The sequence below is a fragment of the Macrobrachium rosenbergii genome, chromosome 59 (genome assembly GCF_040412425.1).
Source record: "Macrobrachium rosenbergii isolate ZJJX-2024 chromosome 59, ASM4041242v1, whole genome shotgun sequence".
Classification (NCBI taxonomy): Eukaryota; Metazoa; Arthropoda; class Malacostraca; order Decapoda; family Palaemonidae; genus Macrobrachium; species Macrobrachium rosenbergii.
In genome coordinates this window covers 37,916,818-37,943,644 of record NC_089799.1, presented here as the reverse complement: position 1 = coordinate 37,943,644, position 26,827 = coordinate 37,916,818, and the positions used below count along the sequence as shown (strand labels likewise).

At 37.9% G+C, this 26,827-nt stretch overlaps 1 protein-coding gene across 2 annotated transcripts in view; it reads right to left on the bottom strand.

The window, feature by feature from the left end:
- The window catches only part of LOC136837732 (very long chain fatty acid elongase 7), a 483,891-nt gene that overhangs the window by 193,855 nt on the left and 263,209 nt on the right, over nucleotides 1-26,827 (bottom strand). Inside the window, exon 3 of one of the 2 annotated variants that reach the window (XM_067102656.1) lies at nucleotides 19,226-19,358. The gene's annotated coding sequence lies outside the window, so the exon portion shown is untranslated. Of the gene's footprint in view, nucleotides 1-19,225; nucleotides 19,359-26,827 lie in introns of those variants that run through there. The other variant, XM_067102655.1, reaches the window with a different exon arrangement.

The window sequence follows — 26,827 nt, the reverse complement described above, 5'->3', positions numbered from 1 at the left end:
TGTTTCTTGGATATTTAGCCCTTAAATGTGTTCATTTTCCAAAGGATCTTCCACCAAGCACTATCTTGGTCTCCTTTCGTCCTCACGCCGGCTCCCAGCCACAAGAAATATTTCAATAATACACATAATACGGTCTTCCCTTCTCTTTACGAACAAACCACACCAGCCAATCCTTTCACGAAAGCAAAATGTTCTTCCAGATTTTCGATCAAAGTCTGCCTCTTAGTTCTTCAACTCTTAGAGGTGTTCTTTTCATAAATAGCAGAAAGAGAGGTTTGAGACTAAAGAGGAAAAACTTAATGGTGTACAAGGGTGAAGATGCAACGTGGAGGGTGCTGAGGTTATGTGGCGTAAAGGGTACTGTAACATTCCTCAGACAAAGTTCATTGTCTCTTTCACTGTTTCATATTTTCATGAGAGGTCGAAGTGCACAAATTTGGGATAAAAAATTGAGACTGTAGTATGATGTGATTAACGATTGCAGATGATAATAGTGTTAGTTGGTGAGAGTGAAGAGAAGCTGTAAAAACTGGTAAAAATGTTTGTAAGCAAATAAAAGTGAGCGTGCATTTATCGAGAGGCAATTATTATGGTATATAAACAGAAGCCAGGGAAACCGAACAGGGTATTCACAGAGATCTTTCTCCAAATAACCGACCCAGACACAGATTCAGACTTGTGGAAAGCTTCTCTTTAAACCTTCATTTTATTCATAGCAGAGAAAATACTTTTTTATCATAATTGGTTCTTCTGCAGTACTTAATATCATCCAAACGGTCCTTGGACTAACCCTAGGTACCGAGCCCATGAGCATTACTGGGAATGTACTTTACGAAATGCTCTTGTCTTACATTGCCGAGGTGCGCGGCTATAGTCACACACAGGGAAGCTATTCCCAGAGACATACGGTGTAGCAAAGGGATCTGTTCAAGGGCCGCCGTTTACTGACATGTTTATGGCTACAACAAAGGAAAGTTTTCTGAACACCCGAAAACCTGCCAATTATTCTAGTATGTATAAGATAATATTTTCGTCAGCATCAGATACGAAGGAGAACCTCAGAATCTTGTAAATATTGTCCATTAAAGTTCTGTTGCTGATTTTGTGACAAAATCCTCACCGAACTTCTACAAGAAGAAAATAAAATGCAAATCCAATTAATATTACACATTCGGCGCAGGTAAGAGAGAGAGAGAGAGAGAGAGAGAGAGAGAGAGAGAGAGAGAGAGAGGAATAATAAAACAAAAGGGCGCCAACCTTAACGGAGGAAGACTAAATAATGCTAGACAAAAATACAACTAGGCCTATAATCACAGACAGGAGAGGAAGCATGTGTGCGCGTGACAGACGTACTAAACAATCGCAGATCAACCTTCGAATGAGAAAATTACATTTTGCTCGAAAATTGTAACAATAATTACCAATTGTTAACTCTGTCACTTTCTTCATTCATAGAACAAGTCAATAGAAAAGGCTGAGACTACAATCCAAGTCTTAAGGCTATTAAATAAGTGAACCTGAATACTGGAGCTGAAGATTTTCTAGTCTGAATTAATTAATGAATGAAGGAAATCCAACAAAAAAAACCTTCACAAACGACAGTTTACCCTAAAAAACTACTGTCATCGTGGAACATTACGCTTTAAACGCCAATTCCTGCTACAACACACAATTAATGCACAGGGAACAGGCGTATACCCACCTCAATATATAGAGGAAATATATCTCCGAACTTTGTATAAATTTCCCTCCCCACCCGTCTCTCTCTCTCTCTCTCTCACACAAAAACAAACTTTGCAATCCATCTTTTTTCTTTATTTTAATCAGCAGTGATGTGTAATGTCACTGACAACAGTTATCAATGGCGACTTAAAAAAACCCAGACATATTTAAAGAAGCGGGGAAACAGACACCACTTGATGACACAATAGATTAAGCCGATTCCTAAGCATGTCTAATTTTGTTCCTCATAACTGTGCTTGTTACAAGAAAAAGCCCTGACGTCACATCAATTTGGTCCCAACATTTCCTGCCCTGCAACTCAAGAGAGCTGGCAACAAACGCAAGCAGAAGGGAACGAGTTCAGCACCGTGGAAGGTATAAGATCAGCGGGAAATGTCGAAAGATTACTTGCGAGGCAAACTGACGTTGCTCGTCTAAACGCTACGTCGCTTTCATGAACCAGCACCACATCCTCGACACGTGCCCAGATGTTTGCCTTCGTTTATGGAGCGTATACACACATGCATTCGTAAATATGTACACACACACACACACATACTGCATACATATATGTATCAAAGTCACCATTCAGCGATTATGACGCTCAGTTCAATAGCGAAAGGACCTAGATTCGAATCCTGAAGTTAGATGGACCATTGTAAGCGCATTATGTGACAATCCACTGCGCCTTTGTGGCCCTAAAACAGATGTTTCTGCACCTGCTAGTTAACTGACTCAAGTGGTTCACTTGAAGAATGGAGAAGGGCATGAGGCTCGCACCCTACTCATAAAATACTTCCTGAAAGTGGGAAAGGTAATAGTTTTTTGAAGTCAGGCCTACAATCGGAAAGGGTTATATACCGGTACTCTGTATATATATATATATATATATATATATATATATATATATATATATATATATATATATATATATATATATATATATATATATATATACATGTACTTTCGGAAATGCTTGTAATGAAAAGAGTATCGTGGCAACAGGTTCCAATCCTCGGACCAAAGTGAATCTATTCTGCACACTTTAAAATTAACCAGTGGGGGAGACTGGCTAGCTCCAGGTTGAATGGCGTCTAGACCAAACGTGTTATTATTATCCGTAGACTAACATTATTACCAATTAAAAACCAACTATATATATATATATATATATATATATATATATATATATATATATATATATAAAGTTTGTATGTCATTAAATTTACTCATGGCATCTTTACACATTCAAATATTGCGACGGCAATAAACATCGAATTTCTTACACCCAGAAGGAATCCTAAATCGTAATGCTCCTACCTGAACAACATTCGAACCTATGCCTTCGGATTGAAACTAGGCCTACAGTGACTTCTCTCATTGTCGAATTCAAGTTCTGTTTGTTAAAAAAAATATATGTATGTACGGTATCTGGTCATGTGTTGCAAATTTATTAAGTTACGCATTCCAGAATTCGGCTGAAATGTTCATAACAAAGCAGGAGTCAACTAATATCTCTCTTGAGAGCTGACAAGATGAAGTCACTGTCACCACTGTTCCAATACACAAAAGGTATAACCTGCAGGGTAAGAGCACTCATCATAGTTATGTAATCAGTTCTGAGGGAAGTTACTGCCAAGATGAAGTGATTTCGATATTACAAACATACATACACACACATACATACAAACACATACACAGGTATATATATATATAATACATATATATATATATATATATATATATATATATATATATATATATATATATATATATATATATATATGTGTATGGCACTCAGAAATATTTATTCCTGAACAGGACATATGTCAAAGTCAATAAATAACACCAACGAGAACTCTGTCAGTCTATCTAAGTACACAAGGAAGTTCATCGGCCTTTCTGATAGAACCGGTTGAATGCAGAATTTAGCTGAATGCCTCCTAAACACGCACACTCAGTGCCCCAGGATTCACCTGAAAAATTAATAAGGCTTGCTGACTGGGAGTTCAAAGGACCCTTAAAACACACACACACACACACACACTCTCTCTCTCTCTCTCTCTCTCTCTCATGTGCCCGGCTGGCTATAACGCGTACTCTTACCAACAAGAACATAATTGCAAGATTCCTGCACAGAATGATTAATAACAAATCGATACGAATAGCAGACATGCCACATGAAACGTAAATGCTAAACTTAGAGTCAAATTACATCGCAATCGCTGAGGGCAGAGCAGAAGAAAGGACTGAAGTTTGGCGGGCACACCCAACTGAGAGAGAAGCCTCGTGTTTAGGATCTGGATTCATTTGCACAGGAGATTGGATATGAACCTGCATTACATTAGACGTAGAGCAAACCTCACATCATGTCAAGAGTTGTGATTTACTAAACTGGCTTCCCATATGCAAGGTCATCGTCTTCGAGAATATCTGACCAACGTTAATAATGATGATAATGATTCTGTATATGAAAATGGATAATAAACGTGCGCATACACACGTACACCAGTCAGTTAAACCAAGTGTTTAAAACTGTACTGACAGTGACTGATAAAAAGGTGTGGTAGTTCATTAAGATTATTTCTGATAAGATTCAAGCCTTTTCTGCTGAAAACTTCCCACTGTTCTGAATAAGCTTCTCAGCAATTTCGTTTCTTTTCTTCACGTAGTGATTTTTTTTTTTTAAATAATATTTTCTAGTGTTTTCCAATGAAGATTTTCGTATGACCTTCTGAAAGGCAAGTGCGTTCATAGCCCGAGAGTATGGTTCCCGCTGAAGCTTGAATTATCTTCAAACGCACTTTCTCATCAAGTTTTCGGACGCACACTGGCGGTATGATAAAGATGCGGCGTCTTCTATCTAGACACTGTCAACTTATGTAGGTGCTTTGTAACGCGCTTATAAAATTAATTAGATATGGCTGACATATGGTTGCCAGCGATATCTTCAGTGTTATTGTGCGTAATTTCAAATTCTAAAGGATCAGGATCTAGTGTGAGCACATTTAAAAATAAGAACTGATTTTATTTGATTTTATTAACAATGTTACCATCACGACAGCATGAAAAATACAGCTTGATTTTTCCATTACCTTCACGTAAAGAATAATGTTCCTCCCACCTTTACTTAACTAATTTTAAGTTAATTCTTTTGTGTATTCCCACCTTTACTTAACTCATTTTAAGTCAAGTCTTTTGTGTATAACTCTCTTTAAGCCCTTCGCAGAAAGTATGCTGGCTTATACAAAAACCGTTTGTTGTGACAATATCTCCAAGAAATTGCAAACTCATTCGGATGTTGGATACCCCTCCGCCCCACGTCCTACGCCTACCGCTGCTGTTAACAAGAATTTTTCCAAGCATTCTTTGCAGCCCTAAGCCTCTGACAACACTTTACCCTTCCATCCTATTTCCTTCGCCGGTGTCCGAAGTGAATCGAGTTTCCAAGAAGGGCTTAGATTTCTAAGCCCAGTGTTAGGCTTCTAATCTTTCTTCTGTTGAAAACAGAAAACATAAAGCAGCATCTCACTTCTATCAACATTTTGGGAGTTCAGGCTACTTCGACCTTGTAAGGAGATCTTAGGGTGCAATTTGCTAGAGTAGCTTCAAAGCTCTTTGTCAAACTATACATAATCTCGCATCCGGTACGCTTCCACTTTTGCTTCCGCAATCGATGAGCATAATTAGGAAGCAATTTGTCCGCTCAATGTAGTCGATTGATTGACTGATTATCTGATTATCAAAGGTCATCGACACCGAAAAATATATTAGTAAAATAAAAACAAAATAGTAAAATGGTAAAAAAAAAATCCGTAAGTAACAAAAATGATTAAAATCACGAACGCTTAGAATTATAAAAGCTCTTGAAACAGTATACTGTCACAAGAGTTTACCATTAAAAATAAATCACATTGTGTTAAGAAGTCTACTTAAAAATATCACTGATAAAATTTTACTTTCTCTCCGAGAAGGCAACCAGCAAGTGTTACACAGTCAACAGGTCAGAACAATCATCACAGAAATCAATGGGTTAAACGCGTGTGTCTAATCCTCATCTCTTGGCATATTACTGTAGACCTATGGGAGAGATGATTTGAAAATTTGACATTTTCTGGTTACTGCCATCCAGACTTTTCCATCCTAATTTGCCAAACTTCCTTTACTTTTATCCGCATTGCTGGAAAAATTCTAGAGGGCACAGGAATCAGTCTTTCTATAGCATTTGATGCAGTACTCTTTGCCAAACTGCCTGCCATTTCAGTGTCTGTTATACCTATGTGGTGTGGTACCCAGGTAAAGTTAGTTTCTATAAAATAATGATTAACTAATCTCTAATATAACTGGGTGCTTGGTATTAAACCATCCCAGAGATTGCAGTACGGCCCGTTATATAGTTTTCCTTGCCAAGCTTTCAAATTTCCTTTGAAACTTAAAATTCATATATTTCTGCAGTCAAAATTGATGACACACTGCATAAATAACCATTGTGCTTAATATCTGGCAAAACGGCTACAAATCCAACGCTATCATCATTGTGATTAAAGCATGTTCTAAAAAGGAAGCTCGCATTATTTCTCACGTCTCTTGCTTTCCTGCATTCAGAAATTTACATTTAATTTCTGGTAATTGCCATAGCAGAACTGGAGAATATTTGCAAAGCAGTATACTACAGTCTGTTAGGCTTGAATTATACAAAACCTCCTTTTTTTCTGACTGAAGTCTTCAAAATATCAGAAATGCTTTAATAAAAATGGTTACGCTCTAAGGGTCACGCAGGTGAACATTCACCATCGTCTCCCTATTTTACAAAGGGTTAAAGCTGGTCACCAACAGGCTGTCTTTTCCTCTCAGAATTTTTCCAATACCTGGAAAAGTATTTTCGGTATATATCTGAATTATGATACTCAAAATGAATGTCTTTCTGTTTTCTGCAGCATCTTTAATCTTCACATATGGGATTTCATCTGGCCCGGCTGTTGATCCTTTAGCTTTTGCTACAGCAGACTCAAATTCTCTTAAAGAGAAAGGCACACTGTTAGGTTCTAGTCTATATGGAGTGAAAACAATTTTTCTGTTGTTCTTCTCTATGGTAATAGTTTGCATAGGCTTTGTCATGGGATTTCTTTGGTACATCAGCAATGTGACTGGCAAGACTCTCAGCCGCTGCAAAATTTTCATTGTTTATTTTCAGTACTGGTGCTTTTCTGACTTTTTCCAGACCAATTTATAATTGAAATAAATATACACTGACATTATGTACTGCTTGCAATCAGGTTTGCAATTGGAGATGAGTGTGCGGGGTGTCGTGGCAAACACTGAATAATGTTCCCCATGATTTCCAACAGCTGGGATATATGTTGAGTGATACAATAAATATTCCCATGGGCAAGGAATCTTGGAACTGCCCATCATTGTCTCCCGCAGTGCAAATCAAACAGAGCATATCTCATGGATAATAATTATAAGTTCATCTCATTTAGCTCTTAACCCTTGGCAGTTTCAATGCACCATGAAATAGAATTTGTTAACTTTTGGAACCATCAATTAGGTTCCCTCTCATAAATTTTGGTCCAGATTTTTTTTTCTGTGGTCAGGGACTTTTGGTGGTATTTTTTCTTGGTTTGGAGTGATCTTTCACTTTCTAAAATCCAGCATATTTGTCATCAGCCTTTTCTGCTGAAGGCTCACCAGCAGGAGCTTCTGTCTCCACTAAGATAAAGGAGGTGCAGTTATGGCTGGAGTGTTTTCCAAGCTTGCCTTGAAAGGCTGACAACTGCCAGCCCTACCTCTGAAAAGATTACAAGCAACAAAAGAAGTTGGTTATAGTCCAGCCTCCAGAGAGGCAGAATCGCCAGCAGGTGTTAGCACTGGTCCAGCATTTACTGGTCAAGCCTCTGTAGGGGCTGTGGGTCACAGTGGGTGCTCCCACATTTAATAGGTGTTTTTCCCAGCTTACATTTTCAGTCTGGGGCTATTTTTATTTGGTACCTTGTTTTTATCAGTAACATTATGCTCATTTTTGACATATCTATTATTTGTAGATTCATTCATTTCTGGTAGTGGTCTTTTACGTGATTCATTTTCTTATCTCCTTCTAATATTCCCGCTTGCACTGATAAGTACCGGCAGATGTTTTTCAAAACATGACAGAGCCCAAGACTCTTCCAGACATCTGTAAAGCACTGGAAAATATCAAGCTGGCGAAGACAACATACGACGTAGCAAGAAAAGAATACGTCCCGGAGGACCTTACAAGAACAAAGTATGCCCCCCGCTCTCCCCAGCCTACATGGGGCCACGCCGCATATTACAACGCCCAGAGAAAGCACATCAGCTGACAGTGGATGGGAGAATCACCTGGGTCTCCAAAGACGGATTAAAACCAGCCTACATCCCAGACTGCGACCCACCGCCCCAGGCTTACTTTTGGGTGGTGGGGGAAGAGTACTGCGAGGTCCCGATCTGTCGCCAAGACCCTCAGGGAATCCAAGGCCTAAAGACCTTTAGACCTTGAGGGAATCCTCGCTTCAAAACAAAATTTACGTGACTCAATGAGTACTCTCAAGAAACACAGACCCAGCGCTCCTGATTCAAACGATCTTTTATGTATTTTCCAGAAGCTACTCTATGTCCTTGTTAGAACTGTAATTACTAATATAAGTCAGGCATTGCAAGCTTTCCAACCATATGTATTTGAAATCTCTTCCTGAATTGTATACAGAACTGTTCACCATTCTTCAGGTGTGAAAAAACATCTGACTGTATATAGAAGTCCCTCTGTTTTTTCCTACTGTCGAATGCTACTTTTTTGCTCGCAAGAGTTCTTGACCTGTCAGAGATTTTGTGTCAATAGATCAGAATACCCCTTGACTCTGCCTCTTACTTGCTGCCTCGTTATAACTTCAATCAACAATTTGTTCCTATTCTGGTGAGTTTTTTGGTTGTCTGCCAACACATTTGATTGTATCTATTAATTTCGGAGAAATTTACATTACTGTTATTTAAGTTTGGGTTCAGGTATTTAATATAAGAACTGGATACAAAGACCCCAGGGATTATTTCATACTCTTATTTTCTTTGAGTCGTTATTCATTTTGGAATTGTATGGCCATAATGTTTTAATGCTGAAACCAGATGGGAGAGAGGGAGAAGCCACTACAGATCTTTCCTTTGCCTTGGCTCGCTGCCAGTGTCAACATGTTTGAAGGCCCATGGATAACAAACTTGTCAAGGGACCTTTCCATGAATAATATACTGAAAAAATTACTTGAAAATATTAAAAAGATACAGACTTGTCATGGAGGATCATTTCTCCACTAATGACATCCGTAGCAAAATGACTCCCAAATGTCAATCCCCTACCCTACCCCGAAGAGATGGCACCAACACATTTAGAGATGCCCAAGTGTAGGCTTAACATGGTTGTTGGGACCGAGAATATTACAAGAATAATATTATCCCCACTCTAATTATATAGGTGGAGAAACTGGATATAATGCTAGGGGTCTTGACCCAAACGTCAACCTACCCCTGGAATGTATGGGCTGAACATTGAGGTAATTCCTCTCTCAAGGTACCAATTGACAGGTCATATTAATAGCAATCAGGTCCAAACATTATCGGACGGTAGACACTCCCCTCACAGTTCCTTTTTTTTTTAACTTTAAATATCAACCCCAGTCCCAACCAAGATACCTTTTTCCATCTGTCAAGAAAGAAAATTTATCGAAAGATGAAAAAATCCACACACCATTTGAATGAAAAAGATAAAGAACATACTGGACAGGACTATTGGACTCGAACGCGAGAATTAATTCCAAGCGTTCAAAAGCTCCCCTCATCACTGCAAGGTACTCCTTCATTGAGTGGGCACTCAGTGAAGTGGTATTTTTCACAACTGTAGGTTTCTATAGGTATGATTAGAACAACCATTCTGTTATGCGAACTGCAGGCATTCTCATAACACACGTTAGGCCACCCCTTCCCCAACTTACTCTGATGCATTTAATATAGGTCGCTCTGCAGATTCGATGACTGGTTTTTCACTGGCTGTTCTCTTTCCCTCTCTGGTAGAGAGGAATCTCGCTCCCTCCAGAGTTAAGCGCCACTCATTTCTCTTCCCCATCTTTTCTTGCTTTCTTCGAGTCCATTCTCGTTCAAGGAATTGACTTCTACATACCAATGCTTATTTTTTTTTAATAATTATTGGATACGGAAAGCACAACTAACTAGTATATAATGACTGTGGAACCTGGTGGCCCTCAACAGAAACCTTTCAATATAGCATCACTATTATGCTCAAAAGTAACTACTGAAATATTAATCCTCAAGATTATTTAACTGTCATGAAACACGATATAATTTTTAATATAAATAACCAGTTGTTAAACCACATAAAATGTACATTTTTTTCTGAACAAAGGCCTGTTGTGAAACCGGTTGTGGGACACTTTTTTTTTTTTTTACCACATGTAAGCCAGTTGTAAAGCCTGAAAAATAAAGACTACTACTGTATGACTTGCAGAAAAGACTACTTCAAAAAACGATAATTACCCGTTGTCTCACATTCTTTCGTCATGCAAGTTTGAGGGAATAATCTTCAATAGCAATACCAAATAAATGGCAGAAATGTCTCTAGTAGTCATAATTATCTAATCAACAAACTAAAAAAATATCTATTTATATTCTCTCTCTCTCACTCGTGTACTCTATATTTCTCTTTGCTTATTTAATATACAATTCGACCCAGTTTGCTCTTATGACCTAAGAAAAGTTAAGTGTACCTTAGTTTAACCAGATCACTGAGCTGATGAACAGCTCTCCTAGGACTGGCCCGAAGGATTAAATTTATTTTACGTGGCTAAGAACCAATTGGTTACATAACAACGGGACCTACAGCTTATTGTGGAATCCGAACCACATTAGAGCGAGAAATGAATTTCTATCACCAGAGATAAATTTCTCTAATTCTACACTGGCCGGTCGGAAAATCGAACGCGGGGCCAACAGAGTGCTAGCCGAGAACGATACCAACCGGTCCAATGAGGAACTTATACTGTGAGTAGAAGCCATGTTTAGTCTGTTGTTATTATTATTATTATTATTATTATTATTATTATTATTATTATATGAAACCTATTCACATGGAACAAGCACACAGGGGCCATTGACTTGAAATTCAAACTTCCAAAGAATGCTGGTTTCAACCTCCCACCGCAGACCCCACAATGCAGCAGTAAGTGGTCATGATACAGAGTCAGTGATTTTTCATCGCTCTGGGGGAGACGCCAACACGTGACATCTGAGTAGCGTTCCACAACACTAACAACCTTTATACCAGCGGATCAGCATTTTCGTTCCCCAAGGATTATGCAAGAACCATGCTTGTCTACTAGGTCGCTACAAAATGCCAACAGAATAAATGACCTGAAATCGACTGATTTATTCTCGAGATCAGGCCTAGTTTTGATTAGCTGTGCAGGCGGAAATGTAGTTACAGGGGGGAACCCAACACGTTTGGGACCAAGGCCCAATGCCAGCTTATGCCCGTGACACATAAACACGTGTCTGGAAGGGCTGAGAAGCCTGGCACTTAGACAAGGAACGCTATTGGGAATTTATTATTTCTGTATTATATTTCAAGTTCCTCGCTGAGGCTTGCATGTTCCTAACCTCACAAAAGCAAAAGGCTACTTCATTCTGAGGCGTTTTCTGTTTCACCTACAAAGCTTTATAGTTTTACAGTACAACTATCAGAGAGAGAGAGAGAGAGAGAGAGAGAGAGAGAGAGAGAGAGAGAGAGAGACTAAAACAAACAAAGAAAACTTGAAGGAACTTATGTTTATGGCTACAATAACAGACCACTGCACTGCTGGGGACAGCAAACGAAAGGAGGAATGAAATGTCATCGGACTACCCCAGACGACGTTGACACTGATGATGCGATAAAACATGCGAGAGGAAATTAAATTGCCAAGATAGTGGGCGAGAGAGCTGGAGCCTGGTGTGGTGGGAGAACGTGGGACAGCAAAATAATAATAGGGGTAGAAGGGAGAATCACGTACCTTTGTAAATACGTTTGGGGGTAAAGCATTCATTCCATCGAACGTGTGTTTTCCGGTACGTGATTATAGTTTATATATATATATATATATATATATATATATATATATATATATATATATATATATATATATATATATATATATATATATATATAAGATAAAATCACGAAGGAAACGGAAACACTGGAGTGCTGCGAGGCCTTTCGACACTAGTCCTTTACTTAGCAGACTAGTGTCGAAAGGCCTCGCAGCACTCCAGTGTTTCAGTTTCCTAAATGATTTTATCTTTATTTATATATTCATCACGTTCCATATTTTCGTGACTCACTTATACACACACACACACACACATATATATATATATATATATATATATATATATATATATATATATATATATATATATATATATATATCTAATGTTAAATTGTTTCCGGAGGGTGTGGCTAACATTCACACTTGAAGTGCTGAATCATCTGCAGAAAACTTTCACAGTGCCACCTCATACGCCTGCACAATATAATCATTGGCACTGCATCCATGCAGCCTACACACTTGGCACCATTAACCTCTACACTGATCACACATTCACGCTTGTTGGATATCAGAATATCAGACGCTTCCTTTCCAGTAACCCTTTCAAGGCAACTATCAGGTATTTTCTAGAGCTGTATTCTTCTTCTCCTTCCCTCCTAAACACATGCGAAATTGTTTACTTTTTTCACCGACCTATCGTCTTCCATTATTTCCACTCGATCAAATCATATAACAACACACTAGAACATCCTATAACCTGCACTAACCTTCTTGCCACTTAAAATAATATATATTCACATTTCTTGCTTTCAATTCTTCATTTCACCGCACATACTACACATGTAGTTCATCCAAACAGCTTTCGTTAAAATCTGACTTGCCCTCTCCACAGCCATGGGCATACACTGATATTCTATACTGTTGATTTTTCCTACACTGATTTTCAGCCCTCTCTTTTCCATTCCATTCCTCTTTCTTTTACCCCGTTCCACGACTTCTTTCTTTGACCGTTGTTTGCACGTGGCATATATCTACTCTCAGTTTGGACCCCTTTGGAGCTTCCTGCAGTGCAATGATAAACAATAAAGGACTCAATAGTGACCCTTGATAGATATCAAAATTTACCTTAAATTCTTCATACATGCTGACGTTCTTCATTCCAGAACTTATATAGTAATGTGGTAACCCACAGCTTGACAAGTCTTTCTGGACTCTCCGTTCTCATAACGCCCATTTCACTGCTTGCCTTGCAGCTCTGTCCAATGGCCCCTGAAGACCTACAAAAACAAGGTACAACCTCTTCCTTTACAAATGGTATGTTTCATGCGCTGACGTCAGTATAGGTTTCCTAAGTCTTGATTTCTTAGGACTAATTTAATGTGATACCTTCCTCTACTTTCCTGTGGGAATGTAGGTGTGTGGCTGATGGCGAGGTCTTACGTGGCATTGCCTGACTATTGAAGGAAAGATTCTGTACTAAACACTGGCAGGAGCTGTCATGGCAGACGACGTTGTCCCTGGAGGAGCAATTACTGCTGGAGTCATGTTCGACACTACAAAATAAAGGAAGCGTGGCAAGTGCAATAAACAATCTTTATCTCAACATTCAAGTAACACCAGACAACTCATTCCCATCTGCAAGATACCTATGAATCCCTCAGAGAACCTAGGAGACGTAGGAATGAGACACATTCCTCAGTTTTCGAACGAATGGGAGTATTTCTAGCTATTTCCCATAAGACGAAGTAAATACGTGCAATATTAATCTGTGCTCATTATCATAACTGACTGATTGATTTGTGAAGCTGAAGTTGTCAAGCCAAGCGCCAAGCACTTTCAGCCATTAAGCGCTGGATAAGAAGAAGAGTAGGAGTGGTTGAACAGCAAGATAATGGGATCCGAAAAACAAAGGAAATCAAATGCAAGGATGTAGAAGGTGGAACTGGGAGGATATTCCATAGTTACAGTAAGGAGTAACTGTTAGAGGAGTTGGACTGCAAGACTAAAGAAAGGGAGTGAAAACGGAGGTAAAGAGGCTAAAAAGTAGACGCAGCGTAGCTTGTGGCTGGAGGGAGGGAGGGAGGGAGGGAGGGAGGCTGCAAACACTCTTACTATTGCCTTTATTACTACTGAAAAGCCACAAGTAAGAGAGGGTATAATTTGTCGTGAAATTTCAAGTGTACATTCTATTCAAAGTCTTCATTATTATTATTATTATTATTATTATTATTATTATTGTTGTTGTTACTGGAACTGGAATATCAAGTTCAGGCCACAGGCCAAGCGCTGGGACCTATGAGGTCATTCAGCGCTGAGAATAACCTTAAAACACATGTTAGGACAGGTTGGAAAGTAAAGTAAGATGAAAGAAAGAGAATATGACCGGAGGAACGGTAAAGGGAATGAAAAGGGTTGCAGCTAAGGGCCGAAGGGAAGCTGCAAAGAACCCTACATAATGCTTACAGTACACTGTGTAAAGTGCACTGATAACTATTATTATTATTATTATTATTACCAAGTCACAATGTTTCTATTATTATTGTTATTATTACTATTATTATTATTATTATTATTATTATTATTATTATTATTATTATTATTATTATTATTATTATTATTACCAAGTCATGATGTTTCTGTCATTACTAATAATACTTTTGACATTATTAGAGTTACTGACCTTGTTACCATCATCATAACTCTCCTTTTATATATATATTTTATTAACATAACTCCTAAGAAACAAAATGTTCATACTGCAAACATTGGTAGTTGTTTAGTACCTGACTAAGTCTGAGCTCCATTTTCCTCGCCACTCAAATTCAAAGATAGAGGCGCGAAGATTTTTTCAATGTGTGTTTAGTCATTTTTAACAAAATTACAAACTTCTGTTACAATGGATGTATGTTTAGGAATTTATGCCAGAAATCTTATAGTGCTGCGTTTAACTGCTCTCTTACAAACATAGATTTTGGAACAAAGAAAATATATAGCACTGAAAATCTTGTCCATAAGAAAATACATGGCACCCGTACATTGGGGTTTAATCGTGATCATGCTTTATGACGTTAAGTGAAAGTTCATATCAACAAGAGTAAGGTTATGCTTGTAAATGGGAACCAGGAAGATGAAACAATGAATGTAAGTGACTGATCTGTATAGGTATTTGTAGGTGAATGCAGTTCTCCATTGGGGTGGGTAGAGCTCTCAGCTAGCACTCTGCTGGCCCAGCGTTCGACTCTCCGGGCGGCCAATGAAGAATAAGAGGAATTTATTTCTGGTGATAGAAATTCACACAATAAGCTGTAGGTCCCGTTGCTAGGTAACCAGCTGGTTCTAAGCCACGTAAAATAAATCTAATCCTTCGGGCCAGCCCTAGGAGAGCTGTTAATCAGCTCAGTGGCCTGGCTAAACTAAGATACACTTTAACTTTTTGTAGGTAAATGTAACGGTTGATGGTAAGATGAGAACAGGTGAATTACACAAGAGGTAAAACAAGGAAAGTAACGGAGTGAAGGCAAAACATTTTGGAAAGAAGAAGAGTGTCTATGGAAGAAAAAGTGTATGGAAGAGAAGAGTGGGTGATGAATATGAAGGGAAAACTTGAAGATGTTGGGATGAAATGTTTACATCGTAAATGTGAAGCATGAAAGATTACAGGGTGAGGAAATGTCGAATTACACAGAAGTATTGAAAAGGTTCTAACAGTGAAATGATGGCTCATAGCGTTGCGAGACAGATCTGGTCAAGTGGAGAGAATGGAGGACCATTCGTCGGTGAAAAGAATATATAATTCTAAATTATTGGGAAGAAGGCGAGGAAGACCTAACATTTGCTAATTACAGTGGAGGTGGTGCTAGAACAAAAATTCTTCAATATTCAGCATGCGAGAGAGTGCATGCAAAACAGAGGTGAATAAAGCACAGTATGTAGGAAAGTTCGATGCATTACTGATGAACCTAAATAAAGCTTACTGCCGAATGAATGTATATATATATATATATATATATATATATATATATATATATATATATATATATATATTGTATATATATATGTGATATATATAAGCCCACAGCCCATTTCCGGAAAGTGCTTACACTCAAACTGAGCACCGTGATCGAGTGATGAAGCCTCAGCCCACGATTGCTAGGTCCCGCCAACCCATCCAGCTGTAAGCAGGTACCAGCATCTGCTAGGGTCAAGAAAAAAGGACGTGGGGCTAGCAACGCCATCCTAAAGACCTGCTAAATCTAAGTTTTGTTAGAAAAGTTCCTTCCTATTTATACAACCGCAAGCAAACGATCGCAAAAGTGTAAGATCATATGTGCAGGCACAGATTCAGAAACGGCTGAGCATGTCCGACAGCGCGAGTCAGATGTTCTCTCTCCGCTGTTGAAAATTGACCTACATCACTGCATTGGTGCGCAATGTCATGCACACCCGGGAGAGGAGCAGCGTTTCCCTTTAGTTTGTCAGTTGCTTTTCCAAATAATGAATTGTGAAAGGTCAAAGTCGTAATTTACCAACAGTTACTTCCCGCTATGCTGAACTTGGAACTCATCTGAATTCCATGGAGATCCCACGTTAGCTTTAACAAAAGTCAATATGAAAAAGCGTCAATATCTTGCTGTATAAACACTAATATACATAAAGAAATGATATCCTTGCATATCTGCAAACACAGAAAGAAGCATACGTATTTTATTTTGATCAAAGAGAAAGGATTTATTGTCATTCATCTTTTACTGCGTTAAACACTGTACTGCATACGAATCAGTGTCAAAGAGCCTTCTTCTTCTTCTCTGTAGAAAACTTACTCCTGACATCTCTACTGATCCACTGCGATTCTCACCTTCATATTAAACCGGCATTTTTCCAAGTGGGTCAGGGTCATTAGAAACTGACCTTAACGCACGACCAATGAGATTTCATTTGCTTGCAATTCCATCTCCGGCAAAGCACACCATCTGTGTTATCTACGTTCCGCAGAAGACTCTCAGGCCGGTTCTCAAGAGGAAAACGTTTTTCTAATCGTTGAAACAAAAATCCATTACAAGTTACTTAAAAAAAAAATGTAATTCTTTAAACAGTGTTGAAATGTCAAAATTTACGCCTAACGCCCCCCCACCTCTCTCTCTCTGAAAAATAAGCTGTATATTGCTCTAAAAGATATTAAATCACTCCTTCCTGCTTTCCGCAAAATTATAAGATTTGCAAAACCTATACGTCGCTGACAGAAAACCAGATTCTCACAGCATACGCCATAATACTGAATAACTAAATACCGTTGGAGTGTCCCATCATCACTATTGTTGATACTGGCTATTGAGAATTCACATTTCCTCCGCGAGACACAAATAACCCGACAGAAAAACATAATAGCGAAACTGACGGTGACATTGGCACTTGGTGGCGGGAAAGGCATTATTCAGGAACATCGCAAACATTTAACCTACTTTCTAGCAATTTCAGTACAATGTTGAATATCACTTCAGTGAAATTTAAAAATAAATATACGAAGGATATTAGAAAAACAGTAAAAGCAAACGGGAATACAAAATTCGGCTTCATTCAAGAAACGCTTAACCGTTCGACCGTGGTTAATCTGTAGAGCAACTGCGCTGAGGACTTGCACGGCGAACGCCAACCGTAAATAAGTTCCTCTTTCTCCTTTGAGAACCTGCGCAGAAAAACGAAGCCAGACGAGAAGTTCTTGCTGGCTGAAGTGTCAGACTATTCGCTATGGGGGAATCTCATTAGCTCCGAAGGAGTTCAGATTGACACGCTGAGTTCGTCACTAAACACAGATACAACCGAAAGGCCTTTACGTCAACTCGGTCTGAAATCCGTTATTGAATGGATGGATGGGTAAGGAAGCTTTGTCACTGAGAAAGTCTCTTTCTCCTCCTAATTTTTCCCAAAGTTCTCACACTCGTCGCTCATGCATTCCACTGAGACGAATTTACCTTACAGATTGAAAATTCTTGACCGTTAGGCACGTAGCCACACCCCACTAACTTAGCCACACCACCCCCCCAACGTAACCACAACACCCCCTTCACGAGGGGAGTTTTCATTTCCTCAAATGGAAAAACCGAATCGTTGAATCCCTGTAGGGAGGTAGTGCCCGCGGTGCACCTCACGCTGTGCACTGTAGGCATTATCTAAGGTTCTTCGCAGCGTCCCCTCGACCCCCAACTGCAACCCCTTTTATTCTTTTTACTGTACCTCCGTTCATGTTCTCTTTCTTACATCTTACTTTCCAACTTCTCCCATTTCTACTCTGTTTCCCTTTCAACGCTGAATGACCTCATAGGTCCCAGAGCTTGGGCTTTGGCCTAAATTTTATATTCCATTCCATTTCGAATCGCTGACATAACATCTTTAGAGAAAAAACATCACGTAAAGCCTTACGCGCAGCATTTCTTTACATAAACCTGCTCTCTTATGGAATATTCTTTCCACTCTGTGGTGTGTACCAGAAAATAAATGCTGGTTTCCCCTTTCAGCAAGCGGATAAAAGGCGCGTTACACGGAACTGCCCATTTCCGCTTTTCACATCCGCAGCCAAAGTCTGCTTTTACCATTTTTACGTCCAAACTTGTGAATGTATTCCTGCTTTCATCCCATTCCTTAAATAAGGCTTGGCTGGTTTCTGTCATTAATTCATCGTCTGAAGAACTACTCTTACTCTCAATTTATTCGCGATTGTATCGGCTGTACCTCACTAGAAGCAGTGAGGCGAGTAACCCTAAAATTGTATCAGTCTGTAACGAAGTCATCTAAATCCACGTCAATGTTCATCAGATTCATCTGCTGGGAAATTAGTGGTGTTATGTGCGAATCTGCAACCAAGTACTGTTTAACTACGTATATCTGTAGATGTAGCGCGTCTGTAATATGCAGATGAAATGTTTGTTACGTTAAACTCTCCCTAAAGACTAATACAACGTTTAGGACATGGATGCACTGTCCCGTTTACACCTGCAAGTTAGCCTTACATGTGCTGTATTCAATGGTTTTGAAAATCAAGCGTGCGCTGCATAATTAAGAAAGTCTGACTCATGTCTATCGGCAGTTATGGTAAGCTTGGGTTTGATTCATCTGCGGCAAGCTCTTTCTTTTCTTTAGATGCTCTGCAACTACTGTAGAAATTTGTTACTATTCATATCCGGCCTCATTACTGCGCAAGCAGTAAAAACAATTTTGTGCTATCGCATTTTTATATTTTCAAGTGCACAAATGGTAAATCAGTAATATTTATGAATACGAATAAACAGGGAAAAATTGACATTAATCAGAACAGATTACAGTAAGATGATACAACAATTAAAGACAATAAATCGAGAACACTACATGACCAAATATAAAAGTAAAACACAGGCATTGTACGTCACCAGCGTCAGCGTAGGTTTCACTTTCCTGCCGTGATGACAAGTGGCGTTGGAGATTTTCCCACAGCTCTCTCACTCTCATGAAAATAAAAGGCGCCAGAATCAAGGAGAGGAAAGTGGTCCGTTGCACGCCATTCTGAAATGAACAGAATTACACAACTATCTCTCTCTCTCTGTCTCACACACACACACATATATATACACACACACACACACACACACACACACATATATATATATATATATATATATATATATATATATATATATATATATATAATTTCGAAGATGCAATAAACACACAGTATGAAAAACCAACTCACCTTTATATATTTATATATATACGCTGAAAGAATCAGTAAATAAACGACACTGAAAAGCCAGGTCTAACGACGGGAGGAGGACGAGCGACTGGAAGAGCAGGAAGAAGGTTCCAGGGAAAATCACCACGCCCGCTAAAGTGGGGTGGCGGTGGTTTGGCTGTTCAATTTAGCTACAAAAGTTTTCATAAAAAGGTCCTTACAGAACAACTAACTGATGGGGAGAAGTGGCCCTAGTGAGAATTTTAATGCGTTTGTAACTTACATCAGCCTTACATTTTTTTGCGTGTTCTCGAACACTGGAAAATTCAGGAGCTGACAATCTGACACCTGGTTCTAAAAAGTGCGTTACACGGAACTGCCCATTTCCGCTTTTCACATCCGCAGCCGAAATCTGCTGTCAGCATACAACCATTTTTACATCTGAGCTTTGTGAATGCTGTGAACGTATTCCTGCTTTCATCCCCTCCGTTAAACGATGCTTTCATTTTGAACAAAGAGCCGACCGTCCGTGAATTAACGGAGAAATCTGACATTTTATGACAGGGCAGGACTGTTCGGTCAACCGTTGTGTCAGGGTGAAATATCCTTTATTGCGCAATTATGGAACACTTGCATAAAACGGCATTCTTGGTGCAGTGGGAACGCTGGTGTTTGGTAAAAATTTTCACCTAAGAACTTTTTACGATTTGTGAAAAAGATTCCAGTTGGGTAACAGTTGTTTGTAAAATATTCCTGGAGAAAGGAAATTTCCTGGTGGAACTCAGACCAACCAGAGGCTAAAGTGAAGAGTCTATGAAAGAAGGTGGAAAGGGCGTAAGTTTTAAAATTAGAATGAAAATAAATGATAAAAGTTGGTGCCAAGACCTGTAAAAGTTTTCTTACGAAAAATGGAAGCAATGAAACCGAATTCATTTCGAGAAACCACAGTATCTAGGAAGGCGAGTTTATTGTCCTCTTCACAATCCAATAGTTCTCATTAGTTGGGTGGGTAGAGCTCTCGGCTAGCACGCTGTTGGCCCAGCGGTCGACTCTCCGACCGGCCAATGAAGAATCAGAGGAATTTATTTCTGGTGATAGAAATTCATTTCTCGTCACAATGTGGTTCGGATTCCACAATAAGCTGTAGACCCCGTTGCTAGGTAACCAGTTGGTTCGTAGCCACGTAAAATAAATGTAATCCTTCGGGCCAGTCTCTAGGAGAGCTGTTAATCAGCTCAGTGGTCTGGTTAAACTAAGATTTACTTAAATATTTTTTCACAATCCAATGCAAATCAAATATTATAGTGTGCACTCTCATCACGTTGTAGAATTATTTAGCTTCATATCTATCTTGAAAAAGATGAAAGTGTCTTCTACATACCTACAGTAAAAATGTGGCTGGTAGGCAAGATGGCAGTCGTCCAGCAACTGTTCATTAAGATTACTTATACAAATATTAGCAAAAATGAGGCCGAGGGGGCTGCCCATCGCCATTCCATCACAGTGAGTATAAGCTTTTCATATGAAAATAAGGGCAGCGTCCTACACTACCAGAGTTAAAAGCTTCTTAAAACTGTCACGAGTAAAATCATGGAACAATATATCACCGGTGATGAAAAATTTATTGAAAATGATTTCCTTAGTTTCACTTACAGGTATGTTAGCCAAGGGAGCCTCAACATAAAAACTTGCTGTAAAAAGGTCTGGGTCCTGACACCATAGCTTTTCTTTGAAATTTTTTGAAATCCTTGCTGCCGTAGATCAGCAAAATTCGGGTTAATGATGCATGTTAAAATCTTTTCACCCCTGGCGGAACATTTGGTACTTTGTATGGCTTACCAAAAAGACATAGAGCTGCTGTGCCTATCTGACCCATTTTGACCTCATTTGACAAACCAAATCTTAAATTAGCTAAATTCATTGAACATCATTTGACAAACCTAATCTTAAATTAGCTAAATTCACTGTACATCATTTGACAGACCTAATCTTAAATTAGCTAAATTCATTATACATCATTTGACAAACCTAATCTTAAATTAGCTAAATTCATTGTACATCATTTGACAAACCTAATCTTAAATTAGCTAAATTCATTATACATCATTTGACAAACCAAATCTTAAATTAGCTAAATTCATTGAACATCATTTGACAAACCAAATCTTAAATTAGCTAAATTCATTACACATCATTTGACAAACCAAATCTTAAATTAGCTAAATACATTGTGCATCATTTGACAAACCAAATCTTAAATTAGCTGAATTCATTGAACATCATTTGACAAACCATATCTTCAATTAGCTAAATTCATTGTACATCGATTTGACAAACCAAATCTTAAATTAGCTAAATTCATTGTACATGTGTTGACAAACCAAATCTTAAAAGAGCTAAATTCATTGTACATCATTTGACAAACCAAATCTTAAATGAGCTAAATTCATTGTACATCATTTGACAAACCAAATCTTAAATTAGCTAAATTCATTGTACATCATTTGACAAACAAACCAAATCTTAAATTAGCTAAATCCATTGTGCCTGCGCTGACATAATTTAACACTAATAATTATACAACAAAGGTGAATTTGCCAACAGACGTCTTCCTTACGACCCTTCCAATTATACATCGACTTCTGTGTCGCTGTCCTTTCAGAGACATATGTATTTGTGTGTGTATGTGTATATGTATAATATATATATATATACATATATATACAGCATATATATATATGCATAAATATATGTATATATATGTATATATGCATATATATACATATATATACTGTATATATATAAATATATATTCATATATACATATATATTCATATATACATATATAACTTATCTTACAGTTTAATGCTTACTACTCACAATATCCCACACAGGCACACTTCCAAAATATTACCTGTATGATAAGGAAATATAAATATAAATATAAAAAACATCTGATGTCGTGAAGTATAAAAACACAAATTACCTTCTTTCCGGGTATCAGAATTTAAAGCAACGGGGAAGAATATCCAACGCATCTATCGTTGCATTACAAGATATTTACATTTGATCTTGGAAAACTCACAAATCTACAAAAGATGACATTAATGAGAAAAAAGTTGCAATATCATTCACTCATAACAGTCCTTTTGTTTTGAGTTATGTTACAACAACATCCATTTAATATCTACAGTATCACAAAAGAATTGAAATCACATTCCATTCTCCCGAGGTAATTAGAACACGAACGAGAACAACAAACAATGATGTTTTTTGCTATTATCCCTCTTCAGAATACCAGAAACCATCTCGTCCTTCTCTCTGGGACATTTGAGTAAAAACAATATTATTCCTTCCACAAAACGCCCAGACAAACAAAAACCGTTAAGGAAGCGGAAATTCAGCAAATAAATCTGTCACAAAACTACCGGCATATAAAAATATACTCTGTCATTCATTCTCCACAAAGACTGATTCAAATTTCGACTTACGAGCCAACGCCCGATGTTCATATTCAACAAGAACTTTTGAACTCCAAACGTAGTAACGTCAAAATATAATGTCTTTATTTTTTCTTTACATATATATTCAATATTACTGAATTTGGTAACAGGGATCTCAGTAGAAAAAAGGACTGATATGTATATATTTACATTATATATATATATATATATATATATATATATATATATATATATATATATATATATATATATATATATATATATATATATATATATATAATATATATATACATATATATATATATATATATATATATATATATATATATATATATATATATATATATATATTAACTGTATGAGTATATACAGTATATACATAAGTACATTTCTGGATACCCAGCTCGCTTACAGGAAAATAAAAGTCAAACAACAGTCAGGCCTTGAGGTTATGAATCCACGAATGAGGATCAAAGGGATGGATGGGTGGACAGAAGAAGAAGGAGAAGCCAGTGATCTATCACTTCAACGGTGAAGTAAAGAAGCCTTGTATCTGTGTTCACAAACAAACCTCTAAAAAAAGCAGCCACGTCATTGCCATAACATGGTTGTACAAGACATATCTAAGAGGTGTGGAACAGAAATTCTGTTAGTGATATAAATGGTATAATATATAGATAGATAAGTTTGTATTTTCGTATAATATATAGATAGATAAGTTTGTATTTTCAAGATATGAAATACTGTAAAAATAAATGGTGTTAAGCTTAGAGTTTTCTCATTCAAAATAATGTATTCATACAAATCACAAGCAAAATATTACCAACCAATTGTGATATATGTTGAACAAAAAAGGAGAAAATGGATTCATATTCTTTTAAACGAATCTGCCTACTGGACCAAAACTAATACATAAAGGAACAGACAATACAAATGTTGGCCCCACCAAACTGTGCATGTTTTAAGAGGGAAAGGAAAAAAAATGTAGCTTTCTTTACCAATAAATGAGTTGAATTTACTTCACTTTTACTTTTTTTCCAACTGATGTGCGTATTGATAACAATTCAGAAAAAAAGTCAACTTAGGGGAACTGAAGCTGTCTGAGGAAAATAACGATTATTTCCTCACAGTAAAACATGAGATAGTATTTTGGGCGCTGAACGCCCTCTCCTTTCAGTTTCGTTCGGCAAGACTTCCGGGACCATCTAAGGGGCCACTTGTAGCCGAGTGCTCTCTATGGCGCATTACTTAACCCTACACGGGGCAGGAGATAATCATACAACTGTTTTCGAACCACAGCCTTTGCCATAACCTTTGTATCTTGGTCTTATACAATCTATCTTGTAGGTCTCCTTGCTGGGAGGGACATTCAGGCACACCCTTTTTTTCTATGCCAATTTCCTGATTTTTTTTTAAAGGTGCGCCACACCAACTAAAGTGCAAGCGTACCTTGTTTGCGAGGAAAAGACTTCCTCATTACTTATTCCTCTTTCTGAGATATAAATTATGTTACAAACGGTGTATTTGTTGTTTCACACAGATTTACTGTTCTTGTTTTCGTTGTTGATTTTATGTTGAATAATTCTATTTCACACGCCTTTCTTATTTCTGTCCAGCAGCATTAAATCGCAAACTGGATTGACAATTTACTAAAAAATAAAGAAATTTTATGATCATCTCAAATGCACGCGAGGCCCGAGGCCTCTTCCTCTTTACCTTCAGTATCAGGCTTCTACGTACAGACTCATGCCTGAAGTTCAGTCTAAGGCGGGGTTTTTATAACAAGGTTCGACGAAGAAATTTCAAACTACCAGCCTGGCATCTATCATCAGTTGAATACTGGATGTGACTTCAGCGAAATTTTATATTTCAGAGGTTTCAGAAAATTTAATGTGTAAGTATTCGGAGCTTCTAGCAACAACCGCTGTGATGACTATATTTGACTGCCTCTTAAAAAAATACCTGGACACAGTCGCGTGTTCTCAGACATCTTTTGTTATCTCTGGAGGCTTCATCACTAGGCACAAAGGTTGGCTTGCTTCAGGCGAAGCTGATCAGTATGGCAGGGTAGCTCTGGAACTCAAAAGGTTTATGTTTTAACTATCTCTAGTTGATAAAGGACCCCACTCACATGTCTAGGAAGTACTGAATCTTATTCTAATAAATGTTTCCACCAAATTTAATGCTAAAGTAGTTCCTCATTGGCGGGTGATTATCGTCCTCGGCTAGCACTCTGCTGGGCCCGCGTTCGATTCTCCGACCAGCCAAAGAAGAATTAGAGAAATTTATTTCTGGTGATAAAAATTTATTTCTCGTTACAATGTGGTTCGGTTGCCACAATAAGCTGTAGGTCCCGTTGCTAGGTAACCAATTGGTTCTTAGCCACGTAAAATAAGTCTAATCCTTCGGGCCAGCCCTAGGAGAGCTGTTAATCAGCTTAGTGGTCTGGTTAAACTAAGGTATACTTAACTTAATGCTAAAGTTTGTTTTTCGCAACTTTGGTAATTCCACAAAAGCAATGGATATCGGGGATGAATTGCAGTGTGTTGCTGATAAGGTGTTAAAAAGGATTTTACGCTCTGATACATCAGAGCGACTAAAACAAGTTTTAACATACATACACCGGTAACCCAAGATAAAATTTCCACAATAATTTCATCTCCAAAAACTCCATCAGCCTCTTCGAAAACCCTCGTCCGGTGGTGATTTTCCTGATATTTTTCAATCTCCCAGTTAATCAGATACTCCGAGAACAACTACTGAAAACACTGCGAGGTATTAGTCTTGTGCAGAGAATGTTACCATACAATTACTGTAAAGATATCTAAAATTAATGTTAGTGTCATTCAAGGAAGAAGAGAATTATACTTTTATCAGGTAATTTAGCCCGCATCCTGAAGATATGACCAGCCTCGTTTGATGATTCATGTAGATCAGCACATCATGAACACAGACAATGTTGAACATTTGGTGTGAACACAGATAACTGAACAGAACTCCGCTGATGAAATATATTTATCAATAATAACTACAGTAAAAAGGCAAGACAACAAAAGCAACGTGGCCTCATCCTAGTGGAAGACCTTAAGTCATCCTTAGAGCCAAAAAATTTCTTTCGTAAGTCGAAGGCAAAATAACTAGTCAATCATACAGATAAAGCTGATTTACTCCATCAGCAAAGTACTGTTGATGGTCTTTTTGAAGTGCTTAAAATCTATACGTTTTACATTTCTCTTTTGAAATAAAAGGATCGACTTAATACATTCCTTTGCTGACATTCATACTCCAACCGAAGGTTACTTTTGTAAAGTTGTATTCCATAATATTTCTGTCCAGTATAGTATCGGAATGAACTATCTTTTGTGCCCACGCACAGTTGATGGCTTGACTGTTTTCACTAACATGAGGGAAAACTGCACGGTTCACCTGTGCATATCTTATACAATTTCTATACCAGTTCTATTCCTTTTTCCAATGATTTTCTAGTTAGCCAATATAAGAATTGTCACATGACTTACATGGGACTTGATTTACACATCCTCTAGTATTGTTGGAAGACTTCTTTGCAGGTGCTTATGTCATTGTATTATTATTCTTAAATGCAAAGTATAAAGGGAGTCTTATGCCAACCTTCCTTTACGGAAGTGAAGTGAAAATGCCGAGAGCTCATTTTAGAAAAAAGGTTGAAACTGTTCAGAACCGCCTACTTACGAAGATTTGGAAAGGGTGAAAAATATGAACATTCGTGGGACAGGGGCAATGTTAGAGGTCAGTGAAGAATGGAGTGAAAATGGAAGTGTTTTGTGATGGCTTGGCTGCATGGGAAGGCTGTACAGGAC